Genomic DNA, 12,235 nt, shown 5'->3' with positions numbered 1-12,235 from the left:
TTTTTTCACATTATAAAAGGTTACATACCTCTGTAATTGGATTACTTTTCTGCCTCCTCTTTTCTCCTCTTCTAAACTGTGAAGCTAAGGCCTTGGAAGGCCTTTTCATGGTGTTAAACTCTCCAGCCTTTACCTGGATGTTTAGTTCTACACCTGTCTGACTGTCATTCAGCTCCACTCTGTCTCTGTCACTCACACACACAGTGAGCACCTGTCTGGGAGAGCTCACCTGAGAAATTACAGGGGGTTGTTGTTTTGTTTTTTTTCCCTCTCATTTCTTTATTTTTAAGGCAATTAATGAGAAATTATCATATTATCAGTTATCAACCTATGCCAGGAACTGGCACTACACGCACGGACACGCATATGCACGCGCATGCAGGCAAACAGACACATGTACAAATGTAAATGTAAATGACACCTCTGATATTCAAATCCATCTAGCTGATGTGACCCAGGCAGAACAAATGCAAACATGTTTACAACTGACGCTAAGCGGTTGGAGATACGAACTGCCTCCTGTCCTGTCCAACTTTTTTTTTCCTGTCCTGTCCAACTAGCGGATAACTGTAGCTTTTACAAGTAGATGGAGTAACAGCGGGGATGGCCAATCACATGTATGATAGCAAAACCGCAGAGCCAATCGGAGAGTGATAATTAGGTTAGAGGCGGGACTTCTAGCAGAGGCCAACTATTAACTCTTTGTGTGCCATAATCATTGACTAAACACTATGGACAGCGGCTGGATTGATAAGGACAATACAGTAGTGGCTGGATATTGGTAGGGACGGGTCTCCAGCGTCCCTACGCAATTCTACACCCCTGTGTATAGTATGCACTACGAATAATGTTGCTGCTTCTGAATGTTTTTAAAGACACGTAAAAATAATGTGATGTAAAACTATAAGTGAGCAGATATTTAATTTGTTTTCTGCATTATTCAGTCTTAATGTGTGGTTACTGCAACCAGCACTCAGTAAGGTGAAGAAAAGCTCACAATAGGTGTTGAGTTAATACCATAAAAGTCCACAATTATTTTGTTTATTGGTGAATAAGCTGCCTGTGAACCTAACCTTACATGCTTCTATGACAGAAAAGTAATTCCTGGGTTATAGCGTAAAGCAGTAGGTATTAGCAGTAGTAGTTATATTTATATTGTGTTATATATAGTTGTGTATTAGTAGGTATTAACATAACAGTTGACACACTTCACATACCATTCACACTATTAATGTTCTCTCTCTTTAAATACACACACACACACACACACACACAAAAAAGGATATGATGAACACTTTCCTAAATCCTTCCTCTCCCTCTCCCCCCACACACACTCAAACAAACACACACACCTGCAGCCCTTGGCACCCTAAATTCATTCACACACATGCATAAACACACTTCACACTTGTATTTTCGCACATGCACAGCTTGGCCCATTAGCAGTGACATGTGACGTTTCGACGGGGCAAATGAAGCTCAACAATTGATGTCAGAGCCTTACAAATTAAACAAATGGGGGACCGCCATGGTGTATTAGGCATCCCAAACCCCCTGATGAACACAGCCGTGGCACACGCCAGCAGGACAACATTGTCTCGCTCGCCTCTCCTCCCCTAAACAGAGAGAATGACACACAGCAATACACACTACAGTCTCTTAATGAGCAAAATGAAACTAGGCATTGATTGCCAATTGAGTCCTTTGACAGGCAAATAAACAGCACCGATTCTGCAGATCAATATGATTGATATATCATGCGGCCATTGATGCAGCATCTCTCAGTAGTTTATCTACACATATTGTGAAAGCACAGTAGGTCAAAGAATGGATGTCGATGAGTGAGTATTGTTAGCAGGTGAGGAGCTCGCCACTGTTGAGCCGTGGTTTGTATTTTGATGTGATTATGCTCTAATTGCTTCTTGTTCTTCAAGATGAACTCCAAGTAAACAAGTGATATGTCAGTGTTACCATTTAGTTTTGGTTAAATGCCATACATGCATAATATGACACTTAAAAAATAATGATTTCGGCATTGCAACAATGTTTGGTTTGTGGGTGTTGATGAAATTAGATAAGCCAATATTCCAATTTTCATTTTTGGCCAGTTGATGGAAACCACAAAAGATCTATTTTGGTTAAAAAACAGACAGCAGTGTGCTGGTAAACAAAAAATTATGATTTTTAACTTGATATACTCACCATGAAATTTGCTTGTGAAATGGTTATTTGCAATTTGCAACAGAATGCAAATTAAACAAAAATTGTCAAATATAACCAGTGTTCTTGAGCTGTTGCATGCTTTACAATCATATTCAGACAAGTATACAAAATACAGCCTTGAATAGACACTTTTTATTTGTACCATATATGTGTGTGTGTGTGTGTGTGTGTGTGTGTGTTTGTGTGTGGCCACACTTATAGATGCATGTGAATGTGTGCGTCTAGCATTTGTTAATCCATATGCAAACACATGGTCCATCGACAGATCTTCTGAGGGGTGAAACGTCCTGGGAGCAGAGGAGAAAAGCGGGGATGAGTCACGATTAGGATTTCTACGATTCACAGCACCTGCACACACTACATGCCAGACGCAATCACATCAAATCAAACACAATGGAAACACGTACACATACACACAAATAAAACCCAAAGAGTAAGAGACATCCACCCATAACAAACACCTTTACAGTAACAGAAGCACAAATGCACACAGCACATGAGCACATACAATCACACAAGAACACAGGTGTGGCAGGTCCATTTTGTTTTCACTAACCCCTGCAGCCCTTTGCACAATCCCCAGCAAATAGAACTGATGTGCAACGTGAGTGTTACATGGCAGATATAGGTGTACAATTTCTTGTTTGGCTTTGTGAAAACATGGCGTAATGGCAGTGAGAAATTGTGTTGGGAATAAATGCATCACCTCTGTTTGGGACGGATGCCTCATCATAAGCCATCAGCCTGTATACGTGTTTTGTGTGCGCCTGTATATGTGTGTGCGGAGAGGAGGAGAGGAGAGAGATGGAATATCTAAAAGGGGTTAAGTGCCAGGGTTACCCATCCAAGGAGCATTAAATGAAGGCTCTCACTTTGATGGACACCGGCACCGGGATCCCTGATGTCCCAAAATATTAGGTTTCTCTTCTAATAATGTTGGAAATATTGCCTACTGTCATGATTAATCTGGCTGGCTGCTGGGCCTGATTGCAGGTGACGCGGTCACAGCACAGTGCCTGTGTTAGTTTCCACACACCGTCAGCTTCGCTCCACACAAAGCCGCAGCCAGGAGCAGGGCTGATAGCAGCCATCGCAGCTGCCGCTAATGTAATGTGACAGCAGAGAAGGAAACCTTTATTTTAATTCAAACAACAAAAGCCAAACAGCCAAACTTATCTGCGTGCCCAACATTTTCCCTCCAAGATGATCTTCTCTTCTCCCCGAAAGTCCTCACACTATTTGCTTCTCTCCTGTTTTCGCTGGGTGAGGTAAATCTTGTTTAAACCAGATCTTGAAAGTGCAGAGGAAGAGGATCTGGCAAGGGAAGAGAGAAAAACTGATGAAGAAGAAGACGAGCGGATGGAGAAAAGTGGAGGTATTTGCAGATGTGGAGGAAGGCACAAAAACATTTGTCAAATCAAAGGCTGGAATTATTGCACATAGTCGGGTCAGTTTCACATGCCACTTAGAGGTCCCATTGTCCTGATTTCGAACAAGACCCCCTTTATGTGATAGGGTTGAAAAACAACGTTGGCCCTCCTCATAATCAAATCTGTGGATCCCAACAGGCCAGCAGGCCCTGCCACTTGGAATTCTTTGCATTGGCCATGGTCAGGACGTGGCGTTTGGCCCCAACAATGGCAACATTGATTTTAGCACCATGAGAATTTTGGTTGAGCTGTAAAAACTGGGACTGGGGGGAAACACCGATCTTTGCCTTTCCCAGGAGGGAGTACGTGGAGCTGCGGGGGGAAGGTGAGTCACTCGTAGGCTCCAGGGCTCTGACCCGATGGACCTCTGGCCTAATTCAATCAGTCCAAGCATCATTAGGCTACCATTATCAGACATTATCTCCCAGACTGAACAGGACAGTTATCTTGTGCCAGCATTGGACAAAAAGACCAACACACACACTTCCTGTCCTCACTTTGCTTCCTTTTGCACGCCTTAGTACCACAATCGGAGGCTGATTGTCTCGCCACAATCAGGCCTTGTTTACACGCATCATTTTGATGGAGTGCAAGCTGTGTTTTGGGGAACTGATGTTGCATTGATGTCTTGTTGCTATGGGGCTGGGGCTAAGGCCATCGTATAAAGGCATGACCTTCCTGTTTGGCTGCATAGTAACTTACTGAGTTGATACAAATTACCCCGCTTTTCGATCTACCAATTTAGTCGCTGCTTACTGAGCAGGGGTCAAACCAAGCCCTTTCATGTGGCCATCTTTTGAAGTGGCTGCAGACTACTGTGAGACTTTAGCACCAAGCTTCTTGATGCAGGGGGAGGGAATGTGAATGGAGGAGATTTCTGAACAATGGGCCCCCCTTAGAAAAGCCTTTAAATCTTGGTGGCTCACTTCAAAAGAGCCCCTGGTGTCAAAGCCTGTGTTGTGGCTGGAGCTGGACATGCTGTTTCCCTGGATATAAATGTTTTATTAGAGGGCACACCTCCTCCAGCTCACCCTGACACTGTCAGAGGTAGGAGGAACAAGAGGACACTGTGTGCCCCAGAGAGCAACATCAAACATAATGGGGTTTGCATGCATGCACACTGCCAACAAAAAGTTATTCATCAAATACTATAATATACTGTTGACTTTAAAGGTAACTTGTATGCTTCAAGGCAAAATAAGGTACAATAATTCTCTTTTGCACCAAAAATTTGTGCATAAATCTGGGTTTTTTTCAATGCAGATAGAAATGCTAAAATTACTACATTTCACATTGTCAGCAGATGCGTTTGTCTTCATATTTTTGACAAATGTGCTGGAAAACATGCTATGGTGGATTCCTGTTTACTTTGCCGTCTTGACAGTGTTGCATCTTGCACAATGAAGAGAGGTTGCACATTGTTCGTGACTGTAAAAAATTATAAATGATGTTCCTTCCCTTCAAGTCATAGCATTCACGTTTTGTCAGTAAATACCCATCACTACTGCAGACTCATTTGGCCCAAGAGGGAATGCTGATTATTACTGATTGTACACTTTCAGGATGAAAAGAAAAGCCAGATGTTAGTGTTCTTTTCCGTGTGAGAGGGGCATAAGGTACAATATGTAACATATATTAGTATGTATTTATATGTGCATATCCATGCATTTATCACTTTTCAATTTCCAATATGTGAATGGAACATCATGTACCTTAAACAGAACAGCATCCCTGACTTTTTCAGTCCTCTCTGTCCATCTTACATGCCTGTAGACTGATTTTGATTTGTTTTCTCCTGAGGTCTTCATGTTCATCTTTCTTTTGCTCCAACACTAGTTCTGATTAATTTAAATACTCAATAAACTCCAATAAAGCAAACAAGTAGGACTGCTTCATTTTGTAGCTTTAATGTGAATATCATGAAATAGACAGAAACACTCCGACATGCACTGCAAGTTATTATTTTTTCCAATATCAAAGCTGTTTCTAATGAGGAAACTGCTGCTTAAAATTTGCCACATGTTCACAATGCTGGTTTGGTTGTGTCACATGTAACATCACGTTGCCAGACAAATATCACAATTTGCTAAAAGTATACATAATTCATCACCAATCAGTCTTGCCTCCCTGTGCTGACTCCTGTGTTATCCCGGAGAAGATAGATGTGGGAGCAGCGCTCTTTGAGATCCAGATGGTACATTCCCAACAATAAGGTTTAGGCTTCCATTGGAAAATGATCCTTTTCCTGTGTGCAGCCCTAATATGTCATCGTCAGACAGTAATGAGATGACGCCCCTAAATGAAAATCTCAAACATAATCCCCTTTTTTTTTTGGAGAACACGTAATGATGAAGAAATTGTTACAACAGAGCAGTTATTCTTCAAAACCTATTGTTTTCAGCAAACATTGAACTGCACTGCATAAATGTAAATGTTAAACCTTTGGGAGAACAACATGAGACTTTAGATTTGCACTTTTATTAGATTTAATTCTATTTAATCTGAATTGTTCTGTCTTTTAGCTGTATTATTAGTTGACCTGACTGCTTTGATAATGTTAATAAGAACCTCATTTGCCCCGAATCAAAATTTTTCTTTTATCAAATTAAATCACATGGTAATACATTCTTTCCAAAAATCTCTCCACATCCACATCCACCAACCGCAGCTTCCCCCACTTCGAAGATGTGTTGGGAAATTTCAAGTCTTGCTCTCCATCCGAAAGGCCTTTTTTGACCTCTATTATGCATTCTAGACTTAACGTCAAAGAGCGAGGAAGAGATTTAATTTGTTGACAATTGCCACCGATCTCCTTTAAACGGCTTTTAATTGATAACGGCAAGGGAGAGCGGTGAACTTTAAATAGACATTCTAATTATCGGCTTTAAGAAGCAGGGGCTTTTTGGGAAATGTTATGGCATTTGGAATGGGATTAATGGGCGAGCGAGGCGCTGGCCACCCCGCAGCTAAATGACATTAAAGAGAGAGATGAGTGGTGCTGCTGAAGGGAGCAAACCCACTAGTCACAGGAGCCAGGGCGCCCACTGCCTTGGGCACACACACCGTGGGGTAGCATATGAGGGAGCAGGAGGGGAGGGGTATTACATTATCCAGACCTCCAAGACTTCACCCCACGAGGATACAGACACTTACAGTCAGGTCGTACTTAAGCAGTGCAGCCTTACCTTTATGCAGGTGAACAAAACAACTGACTTAAAATATTAGCAACAGTTGTTTTGGCATTAAAACATGGTGCGCAACAATTCTCTGTAAACATTAGAGGCTCAACGCTCATTGCTTTTTTACTGTTTTACGTACAAAATGCAGTTACTCTGTTATCAAATATTGCTTATTGACAGAATAGGTATTAAAAATGAAGATGACTTATAATTTCCACTAGTACTTTTCTGATATAGTTACATGTTGGAAAAGCAAAGTCGAGATGTTTATTGTCCATAAAATGAATATGGTCTGGATTATCATTGTCATACAGCTGTGTAATTTATTTAAAATATTGCATTTTTCTGTTTATTTCAATTATCTTAACAGTCATGTACATTTACTGTATGTCTAACTTTTTAATTGCTGCATTCTGATGTTCTCAATACATTCTGCATTCACTCTAATATGACGCTATATTGATAACATATACATTAAATGAACTGTGTAAGAAAATATGACGGAAAATGATCAAAAAAATGATAAAACTGAAAATTGTAGGCAAAGGTGTATGGATTTAATGTAACATTAGACTCAGAAAAAAACAATATTCAAGGCGCTGCAGTGTTAGGTTGATCTGAGATGATGGTTTACTTTGGATATTAGGACTGACAGATGCACAATAGAGTGATTTATTCTATTATTATTTAGTTATAGATCCCTGTACTGTACTGATGATACAGTTTATTTTCACTGGTAATAACGTGGATACAATCAGATACAATAGTTGATAAAGAAAGACAGAAAGAAAGAAAGAAAGAAAGAAAGAAAGAAAGAAAGAAAGAAAGAAAGAAAGAAAGAAAGAAAGAAAGAATGTCTCTATTAAAAACTATTTTTTGTTTTTCACAGACATTGCAGAGGAATAATGTAACTTCCTCATCAGTCCATGTGATTTGTTGTACAAGTATATATATTTCTACAGTGAATAGTAAATCTCAGAATATGCCACAAACAGCCAATTAATCATCATTAAATGTTCAACATGTCGAAATTCATTCAAAAAAGGAAAACCACCTGAAGTGAGTGGAAAAGCTTTGGAAGTCTGAAAATCTTGTCATTAACTCTTTCATGCACGAATTAGAAGAACCTTAATCAAAATTTTTTCCTGAGTGTTTTTATTCCTCTTCAGGCATGAAAAAAACAATGCGATTGAAAATTTTCTTCTGAAAAATAAATTTAAAAAAATAAATCAAATAAAAATAATTTTAAAAAAAAATAAAAAATAAAAAATACATTAAAAAAAATAATAATGAAAAAAAAAAAAAATTCTTATGAACCTGTTTTTCATGAAGTTGCAAAAATGTCCACTCAGCTGGACACCACACGTTTAATTTTTGATGCACAGAAACAGGTATTTACTGATAAATTGTGTGAAAACTATGGGGAAGGGTTGTGATTCTGGGGGTTTATGCTCAGGAGAGATCTACATAGTGTTACCAATTCATGTCAGAAAAGATATGTAGTGTCTTAAAACTTTAATAAAGATATGTGTAAAAAAAAAAAAAATTAAAAAAAATCCATACATATACAGTACAAGAGAACAGCTGTAGAATAGTTGTCCACTGTAGTGACCAGTATGCATGAAAGGGTTAAATGCATACAGTAAATGGAAATCCACCTATTTTGACTGTCCAGTTGTTATGGCAGATATATTCAGTTTTTTTTTTTTTTTTTTATCTTTTTTTTTTTTTACTTTGAGGTGTTGAACAAAGGTTGTAATAAAATGTGTTTTATACTGTGCATGGCCATTGTATTAAACTTCTTCTTGTTTTCCGTGCAGTTTCTAGCAAATTTAATTTTAGTTTCTATTACTTTGATTTGCACTGCTCTATGGCTAAACATCAGAACCTGCAGTATATAGAACAGTTTTTGTCCTTACAGTGAGAATTGCCAGATAAAAGGCTTATTATAGCAACCAGCTAAGCGTTAATTCTATGTATCTGTGTCTAAACCAGTCAGACTCAATAAGGTCTTAATACGCACCTCAAGCTCCATAATAGGCCTAACTAATTCAGCCTTCTTGGGCCTCAGTGGGTCTCAGTGGTCTTGCTGGGTGTTCCAGACAAAGATCCCAGTCTCCTGTGGTCTTCAACTGGAAGCTCTGGCTCTGCGTGGTCCGGGGGCCGACTGCCAGGGCTGATGGATCTGCTAAGGGCCGACTGCAGGGGATCGACTGAGGTCCTCGGGGTTAAATATGTGACATGATGCTGGGGTTGGCAATAAATGCAGGCAGTTGGAAGAGACTTTTATGTGCTTTTACTGTGCAAGACCACACTTACACAGGCACATACAATATACCCTTTTTCAGGCATCACAGGGCTTTTTTTGTCAGTATGTGATCTGTGAGAAAAAAAAGACACATGAGATAATTTTTGGATATTTAACCTTGACCACATTAATTGTGAAAGGGGCTGTTTTATTATCAGATTAGATCAGTGGTTCCCAACCTTTTAGGGCTTATGACCCCATTTAAACATCACAAATTTCTGGCGACCCCAGAGATTCATTTTTGCTAAAATTAATTTGGTTTTGATCATGTAGTAGTTTGCTATATTACGATGCAAATAAAAGTTAATTTTAGATGACATTTAGACGACATTTAGTCTATGTAATGTATATTATTATGGACAGAGGCAGAAAAGTCAGATGTAGATTACTGCACAAAGTAGGAATTTTATTTACCTTGGTCAGGATATGTACAGTCAGTCCAGCTTGGATTTACAAGGCTGACAATTAATACTGAACAAACAGTAACTCAAACTATGAATTATGAAAGAACTGCAGCATCTGAAACGAACCACAATGACCATTTGAAAGATAAACAGTACCACAGTGCTTCAGTTTCAGCTTCAGAGTTTGTCATGTCTTTTATGTATTGTGATTGTTTCTCTCAAATCACCATATATTTTTTATTGGTAAGTTTTTTTTTTTTTTTTTTTTTTTTTTTTTTTTTTTTTAAATCAATTACTAGAAATTTCAGGCAACCTCATTTGAATTCCAGGCAACCCCACATGGGGTCCCGACCCTAAGGTTGAAAAACACTGGATTAGAATATCTTGTGAGCCTTATGTTACAGGTATTCTTCAGCTATTCTTTTTGCAGTCTGTAATTTATTCATTGGAATTGAAAGCTTAAATGGTCAGCTTACATCAGAGTGGAAAATTTACTAAACGGATGTTCTATATTGGAAATAAAGTAAACAGAATTTTGACAAACTTTACTAGGCTTTTTCTGTTTTGTTCTATTTTTCGCTTCTATACCATTACTACTCAGAGTAAAATGTTGTATCTTCTACTCCATTTGCAGTTTATTTACAGGATATAAGTCAGATTACCAAACATTAGTTCCACATTGACCTGTAAAACATGGCAATGCTGTTACATGTATTTGTTAATGCAATACTGTACACTGAAATTGCCCATAAAGTTGGAATAATTTTGCTTTCAGACACATTTCTCTTTTTATTCCTATTCTTACACATCACTAATCACCTTAGACCCAGTGCAGTGATTAAATACCGAGTCCCAGCTACACTATATCATTCAAAAATAAATCATGTTGTTACAATCATTTCATAAGAAGTGGTATATATGGGGAAAAAGTGTACAATAGCACAAGCTGAATTGTGAAATAGGCATTCTGCATTTTCATACTTTAAAATACATGTTTCTGATAGTATTCCGTACTTTTATATTTCGACTTTTACTTAAGTTAAAGATGTAAATACTTCGGACACCTCAATTTATGTTAAAATACTCCACATTAGATGTTTAACAGACAAGAAAATGGTATTAATTTTATATAGAGGCAACTAAAGCTATGTTCAGACAGCAGGTCTTAATGCACAGTTCGGATTTTTTTGTGAAATAAGATTTTTTTTGTGTGCCCGTTCATATTACACATTAAATGCGACTTCTATCAGTTTTGAGTATGAACTGAATGTGACCCTGAAGTGACCCGCATGCGCAAAAGAGGTCCTGACGTAATACATGACCATGCAGATACGGACTGTGTTTATGGAAGTGACACTCCTGGGACGCAGAATTGTGACGTTTGTTGCATTTCAGTGACGTAAAGGTCAGATAAATGTGACCTGGCCGTTCAAACTGAAGTCGTATTGCAAAATATCAGAAACGTAGGACCACATATGAAAGTGGTCTGGGTCGCATTTGAAAAAAATTAGATTTGTGCTGTTCAAAGTGTCTTTAACAGATCAGATACAGGTCACATATGGGCAAAAAATTGGATTTGGGCCACATTTGCCCGCAGTCTGAACATAGCCTAAGAAAGTCAACTTCAGTTAAAAAAGAAAATCTCAAATTTTAGTTACAAAAGTAGATGAAGGAATTGATGTCGAGACATTTCATGAGGGCCTAAACTATGTGAAGGACCTGACTTGGCCTGTGGACTCACCCGAGGCTAGAGGATGAGACCTGGGGAGAGTTGAGATGAGGCTGTCACACTTCCCATAGATCAGTCATTATCACTAATCCAGTCACAGCACTGGGATCAGCACCAGGCCCATTCATCTAGAACCGTCATTAAAGAGCTAAATGAGAGCTGCCTCTGCTAATGAGGTAATGAGAATTTCTGTCGAGTGTGTTTGAGTATGTGAGAGAGAGAGAGAGAGAGAGGACGAGAGAGAGAAAGACAGCGAACGAATGTCAGAAGGAGGAAGAAAGAGACAGAAATGGAGACAGAAAGAACGAGGGCAGATCTAAAATCAGCAAAAAAAAGATAAGGCGATGCACGAAAACAGAGACAGACAGCTCAAAAGACAGATGACAGACGGACATGGACCCATCTGAACTATCTTGGCATGTGTGTGAATCTATTTGCAGCTCTCCCATCAGAGAAAGACCGTATCATTCACCCGCCTCACCCAGCTCTGTTTACTGCTGTCCCTCACCACATGTAAACAAAAGCCAGAGTTGTACTTGTTCGCGATCGCTCTTTAATTCGATGCAGCCTCGGATGCATGTATGCAGCTGTTTTCTTCTGTTAATTGCAGTACCACCAAGGTAAACATTATTGTCCTTTCAGTTATACCCAAAGCCCAAAACAAAGCCCCGCTGAAGCTGTGTGAAGAGGGAATGTCGTGCTTTTCTGTGTGACATAAATCAATTATTTATGCCTATGAAGCTTCAAAATATTTATCTTGCCTCATGGTATACAAGAGCAAGGCCTCAGAAAACAAATAGACATTTGTATCAAAGGCGCACGGGTGTAAACAGCAGAGTGGAAAGACAATGTATGACCACCCGAGGGAGGTGGTGACGTTCGGCGAGAGAAGTTTGGGAAAAGACTGTCATTGATTGGCGAACTCACTTCAAACAAAAAGCCCATTACCTAATGCCTTACAG

Source organism: Sphaeramia orbicularis, chromosome 4, assembly GCF_902148855.1.
Source record: "Sphaeramia orbicularis chromosome 4, fSphaOr1.1, whole genome shotgun sequence".
Classification (NCBI taxonomy): domain Eukaryota; kingdom Metazoa; phylum Chordata; class Actinopteri; order Kurtiformes; family Apogonidae; genus Sphaeramia; species Sphaeramia orbicularis.
Note: the sequence above shows the minus strand (reverse complement) of the source record.